Source organism: Lactuca sativa, chromosome 6 (genome assembly GCF_002870075.4).
Source record: "Lactuca sativa cultivar Salinas chromosome 6, Lsat_Salinas_v11, whole genome shotgun sequence".
Classification (NCBI taxonomy): Eukaryota; Viridiplantae; Streptophyta; class Magnoliopsida; order Asterales; family Asteraceae; genus Lactuca; species Lactuca sativa.
Window position 1 is genome coordinate 182,598,179 of NC_056628.2, and position 27,358 is coordinate 182,625,536.

Consider the following 27,358-nt stretch of genomic DNA (forward strand, 5'->3'; position numbering starts at 1 on the left):
TCCTTCTCCTTTAGCATTATGGATGAGTTTGCATTTGCCATAGACATAACCCTAACCTTATTATCATGTTTCAATTACAACCCATTTTTTATATTAAATTCTTGCTCTAACCCTAAAACATTCACAGCGTATCAATTTACATGGAATTTCATGGCTCAAGCAATGATCCTTGTTCTCAAGTGGTAAACGTTTTAGCTCTATAGATGTGGTATCTTAAGCTTGAAAAAAAAAAGGAATGAAAACACTTTAGAATGGTAGTGTCGTCGGAGATATTTTAATTTTTTTTTTTTTTTATAAAATAAGTATAAACAAAATATTATATAAGAAAACAAAATTCATAACAACTACTAAAAGGATAAAGGCCAACATAAAAACAAAGTGATTTGTAGGGCACTGTATTATGGCATTATTTAGCAATATATAAATAAATGATTACATTCAAAGTCATATTAATATCATATTAATAGTATTCTTTTAGAGACATGTGAGTAATAGAGAGATAAAATGGCAAATATGCGGAGTAGCGGACTAATCTGTTATATGTTAATTCCACACCTAGCCCGTTGGTTAGGCTATTCGAAGCGGAGGTAGAAGAAGATGTGTGATGCTGACATGGACATCCAATTCACGCGTGAATACCGCCCCGGTGTCCGGTGGCTTGGCTGTGGAGTGGTCATGAATACGGATGAAGGTGATGAATTTGATTGGTTACGAATCTAGTCCCTCACATTTTCTTTTATTCTCTCTACTCCTCTTTGCTCCTTCACTACAAACCTACCTGTGAACATTATTTTCACAACCTAATGAGTTGCTTATGAAATGGTAAAATACATACGTGACGCTGAGTTGTTAGACGGTTAGGCTGTAACCACGCCCCACAGCATGATGAGGCCTTTCCTCATGTGATCATCGGTGCAGACTTCATAAGGTCACTGGCCGTAACCGACAATCACAAGAATACAGATAAGCAATCATGAGAAAAATTAAAAATATGTTTGAAATTTTTGTTTTTAGTAATGCTTTGCGTATTTAAAAATAGTTCACCAAATAATATTGCCCGAACCTGTTAAAAGTTTGCTTCTAGTTTTATAATCTCATATATATTATAATTTTTTTTCCTGTAACATTAATATAACTAAAATATTGTTATATCCTATAATATTTTAAGATAAAAAAAGAAAATAAGTTATTTTGAATTTTGGAAAATTGAGTAAACTAACCTTCTCTTTTGGTGTACGTTTTTTCAATATATATATATATATATATATATATATATATATATATATATATATATATATATATATATATATATATATATATATATATATATATATATATATATATATATATATATATATATATATATATATATATATATATATATATATATATATTGCAAAATGACCACTTGGTCCAAAATGCCCTATTCCGGACCCGATTTAATATTTGGTTAATGGATAATAGATCCGACACGGTAATATGATTATCTTATAAATAGTTTTTAACACGTTTCGGACTAGATTTCACCATTTGTTTCGAATTACTATATATCTCATTCTGGACACTACTAAAACTGAAAATGTCTTCTAATAACAGTAATAAACTGTAGGTTTATATGTAAGTTTCAATTTTGTTTATAATTATATGCATTTATTATTTTATTATACGTTAAAACATGTTTAGTTTTTGTAATTATCACTACCGGAAAATTGTTAATACAATACACCATAATATAATACGGTTGTAACAAAATCCGTATTAGAAATAGATTAGATGTATGAATCTCATTAAACGCATATTTATATGATTCATATACCATTAAAAATACTTGTTAGGTTTGTCAAATATTTTATTTATATATCTACACTTTTTGGTGTAATCAAACGGGCGAAAGGAACAGTACCTCGTCATTTCATCTCACTGCCACGTCCCCAAGCGACCACTTGATCCTCTCCTCTTCCCTATGATCGTCGCACCGCCATGTCTTCTCCTCTCGACGATCACCACATCATCATCTCTCCTCGTCCCGATGACCACTGAAGCACCGCCTCCTCTGTGACAACCCGAAATTTCCATTTGTACGAACCTCATCTATTCAAATGAAGCTAGTTCAGTTTCAGTGATTTTCAAGCTTTTCCGAACAAGTTTGTGTACATTAGGTGTTGGGCTGAAGTTCTGTTTTGTATTGCGTCTTTTGGGCTCGTAGATTAGCCTTGTATTCTCCGGTTTGGGCCTGTCCAACCGAGAGCCTTTTATGTATTGTATATAAGTTATCGCTTGCATGCATATTAGGTCAAGATTCAAGATTTCTGTTTTAGCGCTCCAGAGTTTACGATATTGCTCTCTTGTAATCTTCCAATCCTTTACAGTTGATGTTCTTAATCGAGCTCTTCTAAGGATTATATTTAATCATTCGACACGTTTGATTCAAGCTGTTTGTTCTTATTATTGCGTTCTGCCTTGTTATTTATATTGTGTTCTTACAGTTTCATATTCGTATACTTGTTCGTGATCTAATCGATCTTTATAGATTAAAGCTTATTGTTTTAAATCTCATCAATTGGTATCAGAGCAGGAGGCTGTGTAATCGATACACTTCTTTTCTGTGAAAAAGATTTTCATTAGGGTTTTCCGCAATCATCGATATTTATTGAGCCGTCATTTTAATTGACGTATCTTAGTATTTATTGTTTTGCCCTAATCTGCTTTATTACAAGTCTGATCTTTGAACAGGTTATTACGATCATTATGGACGCAACGCAATCAAACCCTATTAATATTTCCAACAGCATTGGTTCGACGACAAAGATTCCAATCTTATACACCCATGACTATGAAGTATGGGCACATCATTTTGAAGATTACGTGATTGGATCGGAAGACAATGGTTTTCTCATATGGGAAGCTATTATCAATGGACCATTTTCTCATTCCGCGACATCCAGAGTTATTAAGACGCAAAAAGAATACAACGATTTGCTCAAGGACGTGACGAATATTGCTCAGGATGAGAAAGATAAATTCCAGTGCAATATTAAGGCACTAAGGTTGATCAGATTCGCCCTTCAGTCCGACACATTCAGACTAGTCAGCTCATGCACTACGGCGAAGGAGGTGTGGGATAGACTTCGCGAACTGTATTCAACAGACGAAGATCTTGAACACTCCATCCAAACCTTGCTTCTATCTGAGTTTGGAGAATTCAGGCAAGGGACCGAAGAAACCGTGACCCAGACGTTTGATCACTTCAATCATCTTCTCAGCAAGATGATCAAACACGACATCGAAAGGAAGCTCATCGAACAAAAGGTTACTTTCTTGAACGGACTGAGATCGGAATGGAGAGCAGTAGTTTCCACAGTCAAAGCCCATGAACAGTTTAAATCATATTCTTTGGCGAAACTGGTGGGTATTCTTAAGTCACAAGAGAAGATTGTTGTTCAAGAGAAGAACGTTGTGTCTAGTCTTGGTTCGTTGGCCCTCCTATCTAAAAGTAAAGCCGTGATGGAGGATGAAGAGCTCAACTTGGAAGAATATGACCTCACAACTGAGGATTATGCCATGATGGTATCCAATCCTAAGAGGTTCGTAAAGAAGAGATTCCCCAGCAACAAAAACCGAAACTGGCAGGGGAGTTATAGCTCTGAAAAGGCGAACAATGAACCGAAGGCTGAAGAGTCCAAGAAGGAACCGAAGGCAGATGGCGATTCCGGAGTAAGCTGTTTTTACTGTGGTGGCAAGAACCACTATGCTAAGGACTGTGTTCTTAAAAAGATGGCTGAAAAGGATGACGGAAAGGATGAGGAAGCCGTACTGCAGAAAAGGTTGGACGAGTTGAGGAAGAAAAAGTCTACCGCTAACCCTTCTATTAATGCTCTTATTGTGTAGGGTTCGGTTAATAACGATGAGTTCGGTAGCACCGAAGTTTGGTCTACTGACTCAGAAGACGAAGAAGTGAGGAAGCCTACTCATGGAAAGGCTTATATGGCTAAGGAGGAAAGCAGTGGTGGGAAATGCTTCATGGTGTCAAGCGCATCTCAAATGAGGGGATACAATACCGATGGTGGAAGCAATGGACTGAAAGTGCAGGAAGATATGTGCTTCACAGCCAAACCACTCAGCCAACAGTTCAATGAGCTTGATGAACTGATAAAGAAGGTACAATCTGTTTTTATTTCATCTAAAGTACCATCATCCTCATATGAGAAAGAACTAAAACACGTTAACACAAGAATTTCTCATTTAGATAGTAGCTTAACTCAAACTAGAGTCACCAATTCTAACCTGACTGATCAATTAAGCAGGGTGGCGTCGAAGAGTGAGGAGCGGCGTATGTGGATTGAGTTAAAAGAGTCGGAATTAATTAAAGTCAAAGACGAAAACATTTATTTGCAGAGAGACAATTTGAAATTGTTAAAACAACGAAATGTTTTTTGTTTAATAGCTAAACGTTTATATTCCAATATTACTCAGCTGCATTTGGACTGTGAGATAGGCAAAAAGATCCACCGTATGATTTTACCATTTCTAGAATTTAAGGAGGATGAAATCGATGCCGAAGCTTACAATTGTGAGAGTGTGATTTCATCTGATGATGTCAACCCATCTTATCAAATTGGACTGGACAAAATTGAGTCCTTCATTAAATCCAAAGACCATAAAGATATGCTCAAAAATCTTTTGGACGAAAATGATAGACTTAAACTGAGAACCGAAACCATACAAAAGTTTGACTCTCTAAATGCCAAAGTAAGCTCAGAAAATAAAATTGATGTTGAAAATGCATCTGAGCTTAACGAGGACGAAAACATGAGTGAAATTTCTGTAGAGGATACGGTTGACTGCTCAGAATTTGTGAAAAGCGAAACTGAAAACCACAAAAATCTTATTTCTGAAAATTTTGTGGAATTCGTTAGATTGTCCCAACAAAAGTCCCCGAAATTAGTAGAAAAGGTTGTCGTCTATCAAAAGGTCAGAACCACTCCGAATCAGGTATACAAAGTGACTGGAGTAACCGAACATCAGACAGCTGAACTCACGGCTATTGTTAACGAAGACAATGCTGATGGCTGTGATGAGTTCTTCTGGGAAGCTCCTATTGACAATGGAAACGAAACCGTTGGCCTATCTGAAAGAACCTCTTGGATGAAGAAAGGGAGATACATACCTGAACCCTTGAACAAGCCTGATAATTTCAGTAAACCAAGCACAAGTGGTACAAAAGACACTCCTCAAGAGGTTGATCATTCAGCAAAAGAAGACATTCCTTCAACGCCAACAGCTCGAAGTGAAACTTCATCAGATACTCCTTCCACTTCCTCAGGGCAAACTGAGTCTTCGTCAAACATTCCCTCTGCTCCCTCGTTTCAAAGAAAAACTCCTGAAGTTCAAAAGGAATCAGCCAAGGTTACATCAAAAGCGAAAGCGAACGTTCATCATCAGCCTAAACAGATGAGGGATAAAAAGATAGAAAGGAACCTAAGATACAGGAAAAACCTTTCTGAAAGGAAACAATTCTGGCACTCCCAGAATGCATACTATTCACACAAGGAGAAGAATCTGAAGTATGAAAATAATCCCGTAAGAAAGCATGATGATTCCAACAACCGAAAGTCAAGGTTCGGTTCGCAAGAAGATACCAACCGAAAGTCAAGGTTCGGTTCGCATGAAAATTCCAACCGAAAGCAAAGGTTCGGTTCTGAAAAGGATTTCAACCGAAACCAAAGGTTCGGTTCCAAGAACAACTCCAACCGAACTCAGAGGTTCGGTTCTGAAGTCAGAAGAGAACAAGACTCAAAGGTTAAACCCATCAACGATCAAAAGCAAAAGGGTCACCTAGAGTCATCAGCAAGGAAGACACCTCCATCCCCATCCAAATTCTCTCGTTCTAACTCTTCTCGTCATTCATCTTCATCTCGCTCTAACGCTAATCCCACTTTTCCTCAAAAACCTCATTCATCAGCTGAACAGAAGGGAAAGCAAAAGGTCGATGAATCCAAGCCTGAGCCCAAAGGAAACCAACCTAATCTTAACAAAATAAAAGTATTCACCATTAAAAAGAAAGATGAAACAACTTCAATTAAAAGAACATATCTTGTTGATATCTCTCTAACTATTCCTGTTCCCATGAAAACCTCACATGGACCCAAGAAACTTTGGGTTCCTAAATCTGCTTAATTTTTGCAGGTTATAAGTGACGAGCAGTTTGACGAAGAATGGTACATCGACAGTGGCTGCTCGCATCACATGACAGGAAGGAAGGAGGAACTCAGGGAATACAGATCTCTTGCAAACGGTGGCAATGTTAAGTTTGGAAATAACTCTTACGGCACCATAAAGGGATATGGGATGATAACGAATGGTGATTTTACCATAAGAAAAGTGGCCTATGTGGAAGGACTTCAACACAACCTCATCAGTGTATCTCAGCTTGTTGGAGGTACAGGTCTCAAAGTTTCATTCGATGATGAAGGTTCTGAAATCATAGAGAAAACAACAAAGAAAGTGATTCTGAAGTCAGAGCGAAAGGGTGAAATGTTTCCGCTGAACATGAAACCCATCAAAGGAAACCCAGCAATCTGTCTGCTATCAAAAGCTCAATCCGACGAAAGCTGGTTGTGGCACAGAAGACTCTCTCATCTCAACTTCAAAGATATCAACCGACTTGTCACTGGAGGTCATGTTAGGGGTCTTCCATTGCTCAAGTTTGACAGAGAGCATTTATGTGCTGCATGCGAAATGGGAAAGCAGAGTTGTCAAAGTCACCCATCTATAATCAACACAAAAGTTGTTGAACCACTCGAATTGCTTCATATCGATTTGTGTGGTCCTTCATCTATAGAAAGCATCGGTGGTAGCAAGTATATTCTTGTTATCGTTGATGACTTTTCACGATTTACATGGGTGTTCTTTCTAAAGCTCAAATCTGAAGCGACTCAAAAGCTGAAAGTGTTTATCAAGCAAATTGAAGTCCAGCTCAAGAAGGTCGTTCGGAACATCAGAAGCGACAATGGTCTCGAATTCAAGAACAAGGAGTTTGAAGAGTTTCTTGCAGAAAAGGGAATTAGTCATAATTTCTCAGCTCCCTACACACCACAGCAGAACGGAATAGTCGAAAGACGAAACCGATCTCTGTGTGAAGCTGCCCGAACTATGTTAAGTTTCGCTTCCTTACCTCTTTATTTTTGGGCTGACGCTATTTCTGCTGCTTGTTATACACAAAACAGGTCCTATCTCAACAAGCGATTCACGCTCACACCATATGAGATATTAAACAACAGGAAGCCCAATGTGAAATTTTTCCACGTGTTTGGCTCAAGGTGTTTCATCTTTAACTCTAAAGAACACCGCAACAAGTTTGATGTCAAAGCCGACGAGGGAATCTTTCTGGGTTACTCACTCACTTCAAAGGCGTACAGGGTCCTAAACAAACGATCAAGAAGGATTGAAGAAACATACTATGTGACCTTTGACGATAGCTATGTCAAAAAGCTACAGGCCACAGATGACACTGCTAGGGAAATCTTCCCTCAAACTGGTCAAGTCACAGTTTCAATCGCCAATATGTACGAGAATTTTCTGGATCTCTTTGATGAACCGGAAAAAGCTTCTCTCTCAGAAGCAGGGGCAGTCGACAACAAAATAGATCATATGAAGAAGATTGTCGAAGATGCTGCAAGAAGAATGCATGAAGGAGCATCGCCTTCTGATGAATCTCCAACCAACAATGCTTCAGTCGAGGGGGAGCCACGCTCACAAGTCCAGGGGGAGCCAAGCTCTACTACTTCCACCGAAGGTCCTTCACCAACCGAAAGTACCTCTCCAACCGAAGATGCCCCTCCAAACGAAGGTGCTTCAATGCCTGAAAGTCCAGCACCTCAAGAAACCCCTGAACCTCATGTTTCTCAAGACTCATCTATTGAGGGGGAGCATGATGATATGACGCTTGATTTTGATAGCCAATCCGAGCCTGAAGAAATGATCAACGCTGAACTAGATCCATCCTTTGATCCGAATTACCCTCCTCTTACAAAATGGACCAGAGATCATCCTATCTCTCAAGTAGTTGGTGATGTATCTGAAAAGGTTCTGACCCGATCTCAACTGAAGGCAAAACAGACATCCTTATTCTCAAAAGTTGAGCTTTGTATGTTTAACTCATTTGTATCAAAAGTCGAACCGAAGACAGTGAACACTGCCCTCGATCACTCTGATTGGGTTCAAGCTATGCAAGACGAACTAAACGAGTTTGAGAGGAACAAAGTCTGGCGCCTCATTCCAACTCCTCCAGATGCTTCAGTTGTTGGTCTCAAATGGGTGTTCAGAAACAAAATGGACAAGGAAGGTAATGTCATAAGAAACAAGGCTCGTCTGGTTGTCAAAGGATACTGTCAGGAGGAAGGGATAGATTACGAAGAGACGTTCGCTCCAGTAGCCAGGTTAGAATCGGTTAGAATATTTCTGGCCTATGCTGCTCACAAAAACTTTGAGGTCTTCCAAATGGACGTCAAGTGCGCATTTCTCAATGGAGAACTTGAAGAAACGGTGTATGTGGAGCAACCTCCTGGGTTCGTGAACGAAAAGTATCCACATCATTGCTACATTCTGGATAAAGCTGTGTACGGCCTCAAACAAGCTCCGAGGGCCTGGTATGAAACGCTTACCAAATTTTTAAAGATGTCCAAATTCAAACAAGGTTCGGTTGACCCCACCTTCTTTCGCAAAAAGGAAGGTAACCACCTTATGATAGTTCAAATTTATGTCGATGACATCATCTTTGGCTCTACGAATCCCAGCTTAACAGCTGAATTCAGAAAGTTGATGGAGACTAAATTTGAAATGAGCTCAATGGGTCCTATTAATTTTTTCCTTGGTTTAAATATAAGACAGGGACCCGAAGGCATCTTTATCAATCAGGAAGCTTACACGAAGACTCTCCTAGCAAAGTTTGGCATGATGGGAGACTCAAAAGTCAAAGTCCCTATGGCATTCGGCACCAAACTTACCCCTTCACTAGATAAACCAGCCGTCGACATCACGCTCTACCGTCAAATGATTGGCTCACTGATGTATCTAACTGCTAGCAGGCCTGATATCATGTTTTCTGTATGTTATTGTGCTCGATTTCAGGCTAACCCACGCGAACCTCACATGCTGGCAGTGAAGAACATCCTACGCTATCTCAAGCGAACCGCCTCCTTGGGTCTTTGGTATCCATCCAACTCTGGCTTCTTCGTTCAAGCCTATTCTGATGCCGACCTTGGAGGATGTGGACTCGACCGCAAAAGCACAACTGGTGGCTGTCAATTTCTTGATGGGAAGTTGGTCAGCTGGCAATCCAAGAAACAAACATGTGTGTCGCTGTCTACTGCTGAAGCGGAATACATTGCCGCTGCATCCTGCACATCACAAGTGATTTGGATCCAGAGTCAACTTCGAGACTATGGACTCAACATGAAGAAGATCCCTCTGTATTGTGACTCTGAAAGTGAAATTAGGATCTGTCATAACCCGGTGCAACACTCTAAAACCAAACACATAGCACTGAGGTATCACTTCATCAAAGATCATGTGGAAGATGGAAATGTCGAAGTTCACTTCGTAAGAACCACTGATCAACTGGCTGACGTCTTCACCAAAGCTCTTCCAGAAGCCTCATTCAATAAAATTTTGCAAGGACTAGGTATGATGGAATCAGAATCAGTACCTCACACTACCTCTCAATCTCAAACGTAAGAAGCGAATCCAACCGAACGTTCGGGTTCGGTTCAACCATTTCACTCGCTCATTACTTCAAAGGTAGTTTTTCTGAGTTGTATATTTCTTGTGCAAAATTTATTTTCTTTATGTAAAAAGTTTTTTTTTATTGCATATCTAAACTCCTTGGTTTCTTAAAATTTTTCAAGAACCGAAACCTCCTGAAGGTTCGGGTTCAGTTTTTCAAAATTTTCAAGAACCGAAACCAACCGAAGGTTCGGGTTCGGTTTTTCAAAATTTTCAAGAACCGAAACCAACCGAAGGTTCGGGTTCGGTTTTTCAAAATTTTCAAGAACCGAAACCAACCGAAGGTTCGGGTTCGGTTTTTCAAAATTTTCAAGAACCGAATCCAACCGAACGCTCGGGTTCGGTTTTTCAACTTTTTCCAACCGAAACCAAACGATCGTTCGGGTTCGGTTTTTCAATCTTTTTCCAAGTTTTTTTTTTTTTTTTTTTTTTTACTCTTCTATAATTTTTTTTAATTGTGTTTTTTTTTACTCTTCTAAAATTTTTTTTTATATAAATTTCAAAAACTACAAAAATATTTTCTTTTATTTTTCTTTGTGTGTTCGTTTACTTATGGGAATATATTTGCTGAATTACTTAAGTGTCCCTAGAAGCATGCTGCTGTATGTGTCCCAAGCCTCATAAGATTCTGAATAATAGCCTTCACGTCCTGGTAAAAACAAACCTTGTCTTCCCAATAAGGCTAACTTATTTATTCTAATCGTGAGCTACCTCACTCTATTCTCACATGAGTTAAGAGTCTCCTGCTTGGTCCTTTCTTTCGCAGCAGAGGTACTATGTCTTCTTTCGCCATCCCCTTACAATTCTCCATAACATTCGTTTCATCACTGTAACCCTTGAGACTCTCAGCAACTTCCACTGAGGTTTATGGTTACACAACTTCTGTGTTTATGATCTTAGTTTCGTGCCACTACAAACTGAGTGAAACCCAAAATTCAACACCAACGAATTGACGGTGACCAATTAACTTGATCAAGTTTTCACCAATGAATTGACGAATGTACCTTCATGAAATCTCAATTTCTTTTCTTTTTGCGTGGTTCCAATGAAATTGTTACACACTATAACATTTCTTCCCAAGGGATCCAGTTTTAAATTTTTATCTGAGATTTCATATTCATCCAAGCCACTACAGAATCAACTCAAACCTACTTGTTCAACAGACTACACTGGTCTCACAAGTACTTTGTTCACATTCGTTCTTATATCAAGAATTGAATTGATGAATCAAAGCGAAACCACCCTTAATTTGCCTTATTAAAAGAAGCCTTTCAACATTTATTAATAAATGTTTGATCGTAATTTAACGGGAATCCACACTAACACTTTGCGGTCTCTCTTGACCATGAAGGAAGAGATTCGTGCCCGGGATCATCAGTTTTGTGTCATCATTGACATCACAGATTATCCTAAAAAGACTTGCTTTATTTCTTTATTCATTTTACACTCTTTGCACGAAAATCCAAGATTTTCAAATATTCCGTTACTAATTATTTTACAGGCTGGATATTTACTGGATGGTTACAAATGAAGTTGTGGTCAAAAATTAGCCACGTCGATCATTAATTCCAAACAGCCGTTTAAAAGGGGAAAAGACAAAAGATGCTGACGCGGCGGAAGTTCAAAGGATAGGAATTCAAACGACGGTAAAAAGCAGGCGCGTGAATTTGAAGAGGCCGCGCTTTTTCTGACACTATTGGACGCGTGTGCAAGTATTGAAGCGTCATCCATCAGGCATTAATGGCGCGTGTGGAAATAGAAACGGTTCCTCTCTCTGTACCGGCGCTTATTGGGCGGCGTGATCCTAGGAATCTGACACTCTCTCTCCTACGTGATCATCGCACGTCCCAACTGTCACCTATCAGTCACTCAAAAACCCTTCCATATTTCCATAAGAGATTTGAATCGATCTTTCTCTCTCCTATCACCTACTATAAAAACCCATCCAGACCACCTTTTACCTCTTTACTGCCCCATAATTTCCAAAGTACAAATACTTCCAAACTCTCTCCCGGTTATCTTCTTCTCCAACCTGCAACAATGGCTGAATCCTCTTCCGTCCATGCTACTTCTCAGATTCTTCCAATCCGTCCTCAGCAATGCCTCGTGATTGATCTGAACCCACTGGCCTATGATCCCTACATGTCGCCGGTCATCGAGTGTCTCAAATACTCCCAGCTTGCTCCGGCACTGTCACGGATTGAAACGGTGCCAATGGTGGCCCTATCTCAGGTCTACGCAACGGCTTATTACGACAAGGCTGTTGACAGAATCTTTTTCGAAGTGGCGGAACACAAGACGTCGATTTCTCGTCCCCGCTTCTGCTCTATGCTTGGGTTTGCCGCTGACCCATCGCGTGTTCACCCGGAGACAATTCCGGTTGGTATGCTCTACAGCATGTTCTACAACATGGGCTACACGGAAGTTCTCACCTCCGTCGCCAGATTCAAGAAGTCATGTCTACCGCCCCAATGGAATGGGTTATTTACAGTTCTCTTCAAGGGACTGTCAGAACGAAGCTCAGGATCGGACGGAGCCAGTCGTCTTTTCCTGTCGCTTATGTATGCAGTGTACAACGGGATTAATCTGGACTACGGATTTGTCCTTTGGCAACAATTGATTCAGAGCCTCTCTTCAGTTTCCCGACACTCCGAGGTGTCACTAGCCCGGTTCTGGATCTTGATCACAAGATGGGCTATGGACAAGTTCGATGTCCAAACTGCTGACGGTGCATCGATGTCTTCGATTGGTACATTCCACACCACGAAGATCATCGTCTCCGCTGCATCGAAATTCTCCTTCATTGGCTCTATCCCGGAGTCGATGTATGGCAGTGTGCCATCAGAAAGCAGCTTCATCAAAGCGATCAAGGAGTTAGGGCCATCTGGTCCGAGGGAACTGACACCGGACATGTTGAGATCGATCCATGATGCCGACAAACCGGTGGCCAGGGGTAAGAAGGCAGACAAGGGGAAGAAACCATCCAAAGCCCCAAAACCTACTCCCAAGAAACGCAAACAACCAAAGGCTGCTTCCTCTCCAAAACCGAAACGGAGGAAGACCCAACCGAAACGGACGCTCGTCCTTTCATCAACCTCCAGTGAATCCGAAGGTGGGAGTTCGGGTTCTGAGGGGTCACAAGGTGACGAATCTCCACAAAGAGGCAACACACCCCCTCGTTCCCCAACCCCGGAGATGGAACTTCACCAATCCCCAGTTCCTTCCCCTCCACCCACAATACCTATTTCCATTCCCACCATAACCCCTACTATACCACCAACCTCATTCCCTATACCTCCACCCATATTCACCACCTCAACCGAAACCCCTCCTGTAACCGAAACTCCACAAACCGAAACCCATACACAACCACCAACCGAAACTAACCCCCCACCTACTCAACCTGACCCAACCAAACCCATAACACCCCCAGCTTCACCACCACCTCAATCTCCAGAAGACGCCTCCGATGGCGATGATCAATACCTAGGTGGTGACCACCTGAACTTTGATTCGGTCTACTATAGTCCGTTTCAAGTTCAAAGTGACGAGGAGGATGATGCTCCTGTAACCAAGAAGCATCTCCGCGAGCTAAACGAGAAGGTTGATCAACTTCTCGCATCCTCTTCTACTCAGCAGTCGTCCTTATCTGAAGCTGCCCTTCAAAGGATAGTTGATGCCTTCTCTAGGGCTCAACATGACTCAGTGGCCTCTGCTACTGCTGCAATAGACGCCTCCACCCGAGCTTGGGAGGCTGCGACCGAAAAAGTCGATAAACTATTCCATGACGCTACCATCCTGCTACAGTCTATGCAGGAAAGCGCCAACGCCACCAAAACAACACTGGAACCACTTGTTAATCAACTGGCCCAGTTTGTGAAGACGGAGTTATCCTCGTTCGCTACCCTCAGACAAAACCTTAGCGACGACAACTCGGCACTCCGTGCCTCCATTGAAGCCCGCTTGGCAAAGCTACAAGAGGATCTTGCGGCTGAAAATAAACTGATGGACGTCCTGGCGAGTAAGACTACTGCCCTCAAGGTCAAGAGCACCCAACTTTCCAACTCCGAACAACAATTGGAGGCTCTTCGATCCGAAAGGGAAATCATCAAGACGTGTGTTTCGGATGTCCACGCCGCTCTATCCAACATCCTGGAAGCACACGACCCCATCCTAAACCACTCGGTGAGGCGTACCCTTGCTGAGAAACTCTCTCCGGCCATGGCTCTCTTGAGTAAAATTGAAGGCCTACCCAGTTTCGTGTCCATTCCGAAACAAGGGGGAGATGAGAAGAAAGGATCGAAACCACCTCCTTCCTCAAAAGCAACTCACACAACCGAACCACCCCCAACTGGTTATGCCTCGGGTTCGGGTGTGAAGGACAAGGGCAAAAATATTGCAGAGGGAGGAGATGAAGATGAAGATGAAGATGAAGACAAGGAGACTATTGCGGACATGTTGAAGAGAAAGAACAGTCGCAATACTGATGACGATGTCAATCGTGTGGCACGTGAAGCTGAAGAAGCCGAACGTAAACAAAAAGAAGCCAACGATCTCCTTGAGAGCCGAAAGCTGCTCTTCCCTGCCTGGACCAGGGATCGACTGATAAAAGAGGCCATAGAGACTCCAAGCATACTATGGCTTGAGCCGGTGATATCATTCGACTGCATCAACTCGGTCGATTCGCAATTTGATATGCTACTGACTCGAAAGGCGTTCATCTTCCACGCCTTCTCCAACATTTACGAAGTCCCGCATTCGAACGATGAGCTTCACAGGGAGCTCATTGACTTTTATCTGGAGGCCGCTCGCCCTCAATACCTTACATGGAGCGCCCAGAAGATTGTCAATGTTCGAGTGTTGAAGCCGTTTGCCGTAGGGAGATTCACAAACGTCAAGTTCAAGCTTATCCGAGGATCTGCAAGAACTGCTCACATGATCTCTCTGGCGGATCTGCCCAATCTGAACCCTCATGATTGGATAGTCTTGTACAACATCTTGCTGACAAACGAAGCTGAATATAGTCCCATCTTGGACCATGTCAAAAGGATGCTGGCATGCTATATCATGGAGGTGGCCCTAATGGATCAGGAGGTTGCCACAGTGTTTAAGAAGAAACCGAAAGTCAAGCCTGTGGGATCGGCTAGTGATCTAAACACGATGAAAATGGGCAAGATAGATTCGAGGCGAAACTCTGTGATGTTCACCAGAGCCGAAGGACAGAAATGTCTGTTCGCGTTAGCTGACAAGCACCTCTACACCACTACCTGCTTGGAACACGTCCTATCTATCATCAAGCGGTGTAAGGACAATTCGGCTGATGACATCAAATATTTTGAAGATATGATCAATTGGTACATCCGGTTTAGACAGACCATCCTTTCAATAACCAAGTGTCTGTTTAGTACCGTGAAGAAGAAGGTACCAGCTTCAGCCGCCGGCCCAAGTAAGAAGTGATGGTCTCGCTCCAAATTGACGCAAAGGGGGAGATTGTTGGGCTGAAGTTCTGTTTTGTATTGCGTCTTTTGGGCTCGTAGATTAGCCTTGTATTCTCCGGTTTGGGCCTGTCCAACCGAGAGCCTTTTATGTATTGTATATAAGTTATCGCTTGCATGCATATTAGGTCAAGATTCAAGATTTCTGTTTTAGCGCTCCAGAGTTTACGATATTGCTCTCTTGTAATCTTCCAATCCTTTACAGTTGATGTTCTTAATCGAGCTCTTCTAAGGATTATATTTAATCATTGACACGTTTGATTCAAGCTGTTTGTTCTTATTATTGCGTTCTGCCTTGTTATTTATATTGTGTTCTTACAGTTTCATATTCGTATACTTGTTCGTGATCTAATCGATCTTTATAGATTAAAGCTTATTGTTTTAAATCTCATCATTAGGGTTTATGTTTTAGATGATATCAGGAGAGTGGATACTCCTGGTTTTGTGAAACTTGGGCATTTCAAGTTTCATAATGTTACAGTCCAATATCAGGAATAAAAATAATTTCTGCCAAAATATTCCAGGACTATAAATAGTTTTTTGAATTAAATTAATTCATTATTCACAATTCCAAATAGAGAAAAGTCATATTCTCTCTGACGAATCTTCGGGTTTTCATCCCATATTGTGAGTCTACTTTACTAAATGTGTTTCAATACTTGTTAGATGCTTATTAACATCAATAACATGTTTAGATTACAAGATCCGGGAGTTTACCGCCCAAGAACGTTCTTGGGGAGTAAACTCCAAAATGGAACTTTAATGCTTTCTAGGCCCATCCCCATGTTAGACAACTTATCAAGGACTTAGTGTATGATCTTTGTAGACTAGAAATCATCCAAGAAGCACAAGTTATAGGAGTTTACGGCCAAGGAACTTCCTTGGGCCGTAAACCCCTTTTCAAGGGCTTAATGTGCCCTAAACTTCCTCTTATGCTTAAAGACTTTAACCCTCAAAGGCTTATGCTTATTTAAGACATCTAAACCCTTCAAAATCATAAATTTGTAGGAGTTTACGACCAAGAACCCCTCTTGGGCCGTAAACCCCTTTTTTGTAGGGTAAAAATCATTCCAAGCACACCTTAGGCCTTAAGACAATTTACCTTGAATACTTGGGACTAGAATGGAGAGTAGAACACATAATAATCACTCCTTGAAAGGAGTTTATGGCCAAGGAGCATATCTTGGGCTGTAAACTCCAAGTGAAGGCACAAAAGTGTGCCTCTTGTCCCCATTAGCCTTAGATAAATTCATGGAAGCCATCCTTGATGTTTAAGAGCCTCAAAAAAATTAAAAGCCATCACCCATAGGAGTTTACGGCCGTAAACTCTAGTGTGAATGGACTTTAGGCCGTAAACTCCCCTATGGAGTATTCTAGAGCCTTAAACTACTTCATGTGTTATTCCAACAAAGCTAGGAGTGTTCTAGGATCAAGATAGCACCACAAAACACCCAAAACCACCATTTGAGGAGTTCACGGCCATAAACCCATGAGTTTACGGCCGTAAACTCCAAGGTGTGGGGTTTGTTGGTTGGTGAACTCGTATACAAGGCCATTTGATGTTTCAAACCCTTTTGCCTTGTCCCGTAGCAACTTAGATGCAACCATTTGAACCTTAAACACTCATAAAAGTGTTTACATGTTTTCTAAGTGTCTTAACTTATTTATTGAAGTTATTATTTGTCTAATTAGTTATATATATGCTTATTATATGATATCTAGGCTCGTGCGTGTAAACAAGTCTCCGTTTGCCACCTAGCACGGTATCCGACACTGCAATTCAAACGACTCACCACAAGTGAGTTCATACCCCTTGAATCAACCTTTGAGATGATTTTAAATGTTTTAAACACTTTATGGGGGGGGGGGGGAATACAAGTCAAATACTTATAGTTATTGTTTCAATCACATGTGATTGCATTTAATCACATGTGATTAATAACTAGGAAAACAACGATTTTTACCACTGTTCAAACTGTTTATCAAACTGCTTTACTTTGAAATGTTTTACAAATTGTTTTACTATCCAAACTTACTTATAGACTGTGATTCAAACAAATGCTTCTTATACTTAAATGGTTTTATCAACTTATGCCTTCAAATTGTTTTATAGATCGACATCAAGTCGATCTCCTCTGGAAATTCTATTTATGCTTCAAATGTTTTATGAAAACTTATTTATGCTTTTATATATTCAATTGCATGCCCATATATGTATAGATGTATAAATAATGTTTAAAGGACTTAGGAAAGCTATCCGCCCTATTTCCTTTTCGCGCCTTGAGATGTGGTCAGGTGGGATTTCGGGTGACCATCCGAAGGTCGTTTCAATATTACTTATATATCATATATACATATATAGACATAAAAGTACTTCCATATTCATACTTATCAGTACATCATTAGTTAGTTACCATCGGGGTAACACAGGATCAGTACATATACGGATATACTAGAAACAAGTACATATACAGCTATACTAGAAACAAGTACATATACAGCTATACTAGAAACAAGTACATATACAGATATACTAGAAACAAGTACATATACAGATATACTAGAAACAAGTACATATACAGATATACTAGAAACAATACATATACAGATATACTAGAAACAATACATATACAGATATACAAGAAACAAGTACATATACAGGTATACTAGAAACAAGTACATATACAGCTATACTAGAAACAAGTACATATACAATCATACTAGAACGAGAAACAATACATATACATAAATACGTTGATAATCGTGATCCACTGTGTCGGAGCATGCCTTAAATGTCATGGCCCGAGTTGTAGCCAGAATTCTCTTGGAGGGAGAGCGTGAGTTTGCGTATAGATCTATACTGGATTGACTATCCTACACCTTGCTGCTAGCTACAGCCGGACCTGCAGGTCTGCGGGTGCCAAACGTCATTTCTTTTATTACGACCATTCATTATGTCGTTGTTACCAGTCGATAACATGGTGCAATTTATCACATTATACCTTAATATAAATCCGGTTTAAGGTAGTAGTATTTAGTACAATAGTAGTCTTATTATACAAAGCTACAGTACTACAATGATTTACCCATTACATATTTTAGTGATAACCTCACTGAAGCATTAATGTACAAACTATATTTTTAACAAATGATAGTTATACTTGGGAAATTACACACTTTTACAATAGACAAGTTTACAAAACAGTTTAGCCTTGGTAGAAGGTTACTTTAATAGAAAAATATAGGTTTTTCTGAGAGATTCAAACTTTCACAAACACTTTCAAACATTTACTTACATTTTCACAAACTTATACATTGAGACAGGTTCAAACGTTTTTACAAGAAACATTGACACTAAAATACTTATGAACTCGCCAGCTTAATGCTGATAAACTCTTTCAAAATAACTTGTATTCTCATGTCATCAGTAGACAGGTACCGAGGCCAGCTTTTGAGAAGATGGAGTGCATTCAAGACTCATCTCATATTATTTTGTGTTACATTATTTTGGTGTCTATAACTGTACAGAACACACTTGTATTAAAATTATATATTTAATGCAATGGATGATGTTGTTTGCTTATTTACATTTACTGTGTTGTGATACTATACATGACGTCCTCCGCCCCAGAACGTTTCCGCCGTTCTTGGTTTTGGGGTGTGACAGATTGGTATCAGAGCATTGTTTATAGTGAATCAAGTATATCAACCCATAAAAGATATACTAATCTATAAACCCAAAAAGGGACTAAAACACTCTGACCAAGAGTCTATACTTTAAATAATAAAATATTTAATTAAGTATACTAGTCTGCATTCATACTAAAACCAGTGTCACAATGACAAGAATAAAAGTATTACGATTGTTGAATATCACAGGTGAGCTCGGGGATGTATGGTCAGTCTTGGGAATGGCATAGCCTGATCAACTATGCTGGTCCTAGGAGTGATTAGCATATGCCCTAGAATGGTTGTGATATATTAACAAGTCTAAAAACTTACCAACAATACCACAAGAAGATCAGTAGAACTTAAAACTTAAAATACAATAGGTGTATTTTGTGCTACTAGTTACACGTATACTATATTCTTATACCTCTTTTCTCGCGTAGATCTAAATGGCTGGATTCCATCATGGCGACCCGTACTTTCCCAATGAAGGCAATGCCGGGTGGATCGATGAAGAGCCCGAAGATGAGCATCCAATTCCTTTGGATGATCACCTCGCAGAAGGCTTTTCGGATGGATCCGACTCCGAGCCTGAAGTCAACAACCTACCGCTTGTAGGTCAAGCCCCGAACAACAACCCTCGACTAGCGTTTCCAGGTCCTACACCCATGTGGGTAAACAACCTGAACCGCTGGAGTGATGAGCAGGGTCAGCCCTTACCATACTTTGGGGACCGAACCTTTTACAACATTAGCGATGGTGGCTCTGCTGACAGAGCTCTGCCGGTAATCATCCGCAGAATAGCCCGTAATGTCGAGCAAGGTCGAGCAGCCATCGACCGGGTCATGGAGGTTGATGCCAATTCAGGTGTCAACACAGTCCGCATTCGCCGTTTTGAAGAAGACATGGAACGGACCCGGAGAACCAACGAAACTCTGCAGCAACAGCTGGCTGCCTCCCGTGCTGAAGTCTTAGAACTTCTAGCTCGTCAGAGAACTCAAGACTGACACCTTCAAGAGGTGTTTCGCCAAATGTCCGACCTCAGGGCTCGCCCGAGAAACTCCCATCACCATTAGATGATGTCTAGTACATCTCTGTCTTTTGAATTAGGGATAGCCTTGAACTTATGTGCTCTAAGTAGCACTTGTCTGTAAAATATTCCTAACTTTCGATACTCTAATTAGGAATCTAGGACTGTCAGTCTTGTCCTTATGGTATGATGTAAGACCTACTGTTAGGTCGATTTTCCTTGAACTTATTACATCAGTAATACCCGTACTATTGAAATCTATCTTATCTGTGGGAAAAATTTGTACACTTGTGTATTCCTACTAATATTTCTTATTGTGATTTCAAACACTCATTCAAACTGTTGGGCTATGGCTAGTTAGTCCATGGGTCACTCTCGCGTTGCTTACAAATTGATTCTTACCATCCTTCTTGTCTTTATAAACTTATAGCTGAAGGATGCCTCCTCGCAAATCTCCCAGGACTGGGAATAATCCTGTTCCTCCACCGCCTCCACCACCTGCAGTCATCGATACTGCAGCCCTGAATGCTGCCGTAGCTGCAGCAGTGGCAACTGCCATGGCGCAGTATCACTCATCAGATGCTAGCAGAGGTGGAACCCCTGTGGAATCTATTCCGATCGAAATCCCTGTGCACTCAAGGGAGTGCTCTTACAAGGATTTCACAAACTGCAAGCCGAAGCCTTTCTATGGCACCGGCGGAGTCATTGCTCTCTCGCAATGGTTCGAGAAGACTGAATCAGTCTTCGAAATCTGTTCGTGCCCTGCTGCATTTAAAGTGAAATATGCCGCATGCACCTTCGAGGATAAAGCCCTAACGTGGTGGAACGGCCACGTCAAAGCCCTAACTCTCGTTGTGGCTAACAGCATGGGCTGGGAAACGATGAAGGACCTCATGACTGAGGAATACTGCTCGAGGGGCGAAGTCCAGAAGTTAGAACATGAACTCTGGAATCTGAACATGAAGGGCACCAACGTGATCGCTTACACTGCCCGCTTTAGCGAACTGGTGGCCCTATGCCCCAATATGGTTCCCACTGAAGGGAAAAAGATTGAACGGTATGTATGGGGGCTAGTGCCTCCGTACCAGGGGAATGTCTTAGCATCCAACCCCGCTACCTTCGACAGTGCTAAGCGATTAGCACAAAGACTTATTGACCATGGAGTCAAGACCCCTGCAACCACAACCACCCAAGCCATCCCAGAACCCTCCAAACCCGCTGGCAACAAGCAGAAATTCTGGGATGAGAAGAAGAAGCAGCGAGCTTCAAAGAAACAGCAAATCATAGCAGTACATGCTGCGGTAGCCCCTACTGCTGTTACTGCTCCGGGGAAGCAGTATTCTGGAAGTTTGCCGAAGTGCAACAAATGCAACTTCCACCACAACGGCGCCTGCCGTGAAATGCAGTGTACTAACTGCCACAGAAAAGGACACACCGTCCGATTCTGTAAGTTCCCGGCGCAACCGATCTCCCAAGTTCCTGGCTCTGGCGTGAGCCCAACTTGCTATGGATATGGCGAAGCAGGCCACTTTAAAAGGAACTGCCCTAAGGCGAGGAATACTGGAGGAGCAGGGAGGGTACTAGCAATAGGCCACAGGGAAGCAGTCGTTGACCCAACAGTGGTGACTGGTACGTTCCTCCTTGATAACTCCTATGCATGCATTCTGTTCGATAGTGGAGCGGAGCGAAGCTTCGTAAACCACAAATTTGCTCGCATGCTTAAGCAACAACCACACGCACTTAATGAACAATTCACAGTAGAAATGGCCAATGGGAAAACTGAAAGTACTAATAGCATATACTTAGGTTGTCTTCTAACCTTAGATAACCATTCATTTCCAATCGAACTTATGCCGGTCTCAATAAAAAGTTTCGACGTTATTATCGGCATGGATTGGTTAAGTCTTCATCGCGCCGACATCATGTGCTACGAGAAAGCAGTCCGACTAAACCTCCCGTCTAACGAAACCCTTATAGTCTACGGCGACAAACCTGGTGCGAGTCTTCGCATTATATCTAGTGTTCAAGCACAGAAATATATGCACAAAGAATACCACGCATTCCTTGCTCACGTCGTCGACACGAACCTAGAAACGAAAGAACTAAAGAACCTCCCAGTAGTGAGCGACTTCCCCGACATTTTCCCAGAAGAACTACTCGGGTTACCTCCGCAACGACAAGTCGAGTTCAGAATCGACTTAGTCCCAGGAGCTACCCCAGTAGCCAAGTCGCCCTACCGTTTAACACCAACCGAGATGCAAGAACTCTCTGGTCAACTTAACGAACTGCTCAGCAAGGGCTTTATAAGACCAAGTTTCTCTCCTTGGGGAGCACCGGTCTTGTTCGTTAAGAAGAAAGACGGATCATTCCGTATGTGTATTGACTACAGAGAACTCAACAAATTGACGATCAAAAATCGTTACCCTCTGCCACGCATAGATGATCTATTCGACCAACTGCAAGGGGCGAACTTTTTTTCCAAGATTGATCTGAGATCCGGATATCACCAGTTACGAGTGCTCGAGGAGGATGTGCCAAAGACAGCCTTCCGAACTCGTTACGGACACTACGAGTTCGTGGTGATGCCATTCGGATTGACCAATGCGCCCGCAGTCTTCATGGATATGATGAATAGAGTATGCCGACCTTACTTAGATCAGTTCGTCATCGTTTTCATTGACGACATCCTGATCTACTCCAGAAGTAAGAAAAAGCATGGCGACCACCTACGACAAGTTCTAGAGACACTACGAAAAGAGAAACTTTATGCGAAGTTCTCGAAATGTGAATTTTGGATCCGAAGATTCGAATTCTTAGGACACGTGGTAAGCGAAGAGGGAATCCACGTGGACCCATCCAAAATAAAAGCCACTGAGAACTGGTCAGCACCAAAGACACCTACAGAAATTAGTCAATTTCTAGGTCTCGCTGGCTACTACCGCAGGTTCATTCAGAACTTCTCCCGAATAGCGAAGCCTCTTACGACCCTGACCCAGAAAGGCGTGGCCTTTAACTGGGAAGAGAAACAAGAAAGAGCGTTCCAAACGCTCAAACGAGCCTTGTGCACCGCACCAATACTATCCCTTCCAGAAGGAATAGAAGACTTCGTAGTCTATTGCGATGCATCCAATCAAGGACTCGGATGTGTTCTGATGCAGCGAGGTAAGGTCATCGCCTACGCCTCGAGACAGTTGAAGACACATGAGGTTAACTACACGACCCACGATCTTGAACTAGGAGCAATAGTGTTTGCTCTGAAGATCTGGAGACATTACTTGTATGGAACGAAGAGCACTATCTTTACCGACCACAAGAGTTTACAACACATTTTCGATCAGAAGGAGCTCAACATGAGACAACGATGGTGGGTCGAGCTACTCAGTGACTACGAATGCGATATTCGTTATCATCCGGGTAAAGCCAACGTAGTAGCAGACACCCTAAGTCGGAAAGAATATTCTGGTCGCAAGGTCAAGTCATTATCCATAACCATCCATTCACACTTGACTAAGCAAATTCAGGCGGCTCAACTTGAGGCCATGAAACCTGAAAATGTGTCGAGTGAATCCCTTAGGGGAATGGACAAGAACTTCGAAGCCAAGGGTGACGGAGCCTTATTTTTCATGAACCGGATCTGGACAACGAAACACGGTGGTTTCCGAGACTTGGTCATGACCGCGGCGCACAACACTCGGTATTCCGTCCACCCAGGTTCAGATAAGATGTATCTGGATCTGAAAAAGCTATACTGGTGGCCTAATATGAAAGCAGAGATTGCTACCTTTGTGAGTAAATGCCTTACTTGCGCGAAGGTTAAGGTCGAGTACCAGAAGCCCTTTGGTTTACTGCAACAACCAGAGATTCCAGAGTGGAAGTGGGAGGGATCACTATGGATTTCATAACCAAGTTGCCCAAGACGACGGGTGGACTTGACACCATATGGGTCATCGTTGATAGATTGACCAAGTCTGCACACTTCCTGCCTATCAAAGAAACCGACAAGATGGAGAAACTTACAAGAACATACATCAGGGAAATTGTACGGTTGCATGGTGTACCTATTTCCATTATCTCCGATAGAGATAGTAGGTTCACCTCAAGATTTTGGCAATCCCTACAACATTCCCTAGGAACAAGGCTGGACATGAGCACAGCCTACCATCCACAGACCGACGGACAGAGTTAGAGGACCATCCAAACACTGGAAGATATGTTGCGAGCCTATGTGATTGATTTTAGAAAGGCATGGGATACTCATTTACCCCTTGTCGAATTTTCCTATAATAATAGTTCTCACACGAGCATCAAGGCTGCTCCATTCGAAGCTCTCTACGGCCGAAAGTGCAGATCTCCTCTGTGCTGGGCTGAGGTGGGTGATACCTAATTAGCTAGGGGGCAAGCTTCCGACAGTACTCTCACTGGTCCGGAAATCATTCGGGAAACGACAGAGAAAATCGTTCAGATCCGTGAACGATTGAAAGCCTCTAGAGACCGACAGAAGAGCTACGACGATAAACGAAGAAAACCTTTGGAATTTCAGGTGGGAGACCGAGTCCTTCTCAAAGTCTCACCCTGGAAAGGCTTGATACGCTTCGGCAAGCGTGGGAAGCTAAATCCGAGGTACATAGGGCCTTTCGAAATTCTTGCCAGAGTCGGCCCCGTAGCTTACAAACTTGATCTACCCGACACACTGCGTGACGTACATTCTACATTCCACGTATCTAACTTGAAAAAGTGTCTGTCCGACGAGACTCTCGTAATCCCACTCGACGAGATCGAGATCAACGAAAGCCTCAACTTCGTGGAAGAACCTGTAGAAATCATGGACCGTGAGGTCAAGCAGACGAAACAAAGCCGTATCCCTATCATGAAGGTTCGCTGGAACGCCAAGCGAGGACCGGAATTCACTTGGGAATGCGAGGATCAGATGAAGTTGAAATACCCTCATCTTTTCGCTTAATTGTTTGTAACTTTTATTTGCTTAAATTCTAATTTCGGGACGAAATTCCCTCTAATAGGGGGATGATGTGACAACCCGAAATTTCCATTTGTACGAACCTCATCTATTCAAATGAAGCTAGTTCAGTTTCAGTGATTTTCAAGCTTTTCCGAACAAGTTTGTGTACATTAGGGTTTATGTTTTAGATGATATCAGGAGAGTGGATACTCCTGGTTTTGTGAAACTTGGGCATTTCAAGTTTCATAATGTTACAGTCCAATATCAGGAATAAAAATAATTTCTGCCAAAATATTCCAGGACTATAAATAGTTTTCTGAATCAAATTAATTCATTATTCACAATTCCAAATAGAGAAAAGCCATATTCTCTCTGACGGATCTTCGGGTTTTCATCCCATATTGTGAGTCTACTTTACTAAATGTGTTTCAATACTTGTTAGATGCTTATTAACATCAATAACATGTTTAGATTACAAGATCCGGGAGTTTACCGCCCAAGAACGTTCTTGGGGAGTAAACTCCAAAATGGAACTTTAATGCTTTCTAGACCCATCCCCATGTTAGACAAATTATCAAGGACTTAGTGTATGATCTTTGTAGACTAGAAATCATCCAAGAAGCACAAGTTATAGGAGTTTACGGCCAAGGAACTTCCTTGGGCCGTAAACCCCTTTTCAAGGGCTTAATGTGCCCTAAACTTCCTCTTATGCTTAAAGACTTTAACCCTCAAAGGCTTATGCTTATTTAAGACATCTAAAACCTTCAAAATCATAAATTTGTAGGAGTTTACGGCCAAGAACCCCTCTTGGGCCGTAAACCCCTTTTTTGTAGGGTAAAAATCATTCCAAGCACACCTTAGGCCTTAAGACAATTTACCTTGAATACTTGGGGCTAGAATGGAGAGTAGAACACATAATAATCACTCCTTGAAAGGAGTTTATGGTCAAGGAGCATATCTTGGGCCGTAAACTCCAAGTGAAGGCACAAAAGTGTGCCTCTTGTCCCCATTAGCCTTAGATAAATTCATGGAAGCCATCCTTGATGTTTAAGAGCCTCAAAACAATTAAAAGCCATCACCCATAGGAGTTTACGGCCGTAAACTCTAGTGTGAATGGACTTTAGGCCGTAAACTCCCCTATGGAGTATTCTAGAGCCTTAAACTACTTCGTGTGTTATTCCAACAAAGCTAGGAGTGTTCTAGGATCAAGATAGCACCACAAAACACCCAAAACCACCATTTGAGGAGTTCACGGCCATAAACCCATGAGTTTACGGCTGTAAACTCCAAGGTGTGGGGTTTGTTGGATGGTGAACTCCTATACAAGGCCATTTGATGTTTCAAACCCTTTTGCCTTGTCCCGTAGCAACTTAGATGCAACCATTTGAACCTTAAACACTCATAAAAGTGTTTACATGTTTTCTAAGTGTCTTAACTTATTTATTCAAATTATTATTTGTCTAATTAGTTATATATATGCTTATTATATGATAACTAGGCTCGTGCGTGTAAACAAGTCTCCGTTTGCCACCTAGCACGGTATCCGACACTGCAATTCAAACGACTCACCACAAGTGAGTTCATACCCCTTGAATCAACCTTTGAGATGATTTTAAATGTTTTAAACACTTTATGGGGGGGGGGGAATACAAGTCAAATACTTATAGTTATTGTTTCAATCACATGTGATTGCATTTAATCACATGTGATTAATAACTAGGAAAACAACGATTTTTACCACTGTTCAAACTGTTTATCAAACTGCTTTACCTTGAAATGTTTTACAAATTGTTTTACTATCCAAACTTACTTATAGACTGTGATTCAAACAAATGCTTCTTATACTTAAATGGTTTTATCAACTTATGCCTTCAAATTGTTTTATAGTCGATCTCCTCTGGAAAGTATATTTATGCTTCAAATGTTTTATGAAAACTTATTTATGCTTTTATATATTCAATTGCATGCCCATATATGTATAGATGCATAAATAATGTTTAAAGGACTTAGGAAAGCCATCCGCCCTATTTCCTTTTCGCGCCTTGAGATGTGGTCTGGTGGCATTTCGGGTGACCATCCGAAGGTCGTTTCAATATTACTTATATATCATATATACATATATAGACATAAAAGTACTTCCATATTCATACTTATCAGTACATCATTAGTTAGTTACCATCCGGGTAACACAGGATCAGTACATATACAGATATACTAGAAACAATACATATACAAATATACTAGAAACAAGTACATATACAGCTATACTAGAAACAAGTACATATACAGCTATACTAGAAACAAGTACATATACAGATATACTAGAAACAAGTACATATACAGATATACTAGAAACAAGTACATATACAGATATACTAGAAACAATACATATACAGATATACTAGAAACAATACATATACATAT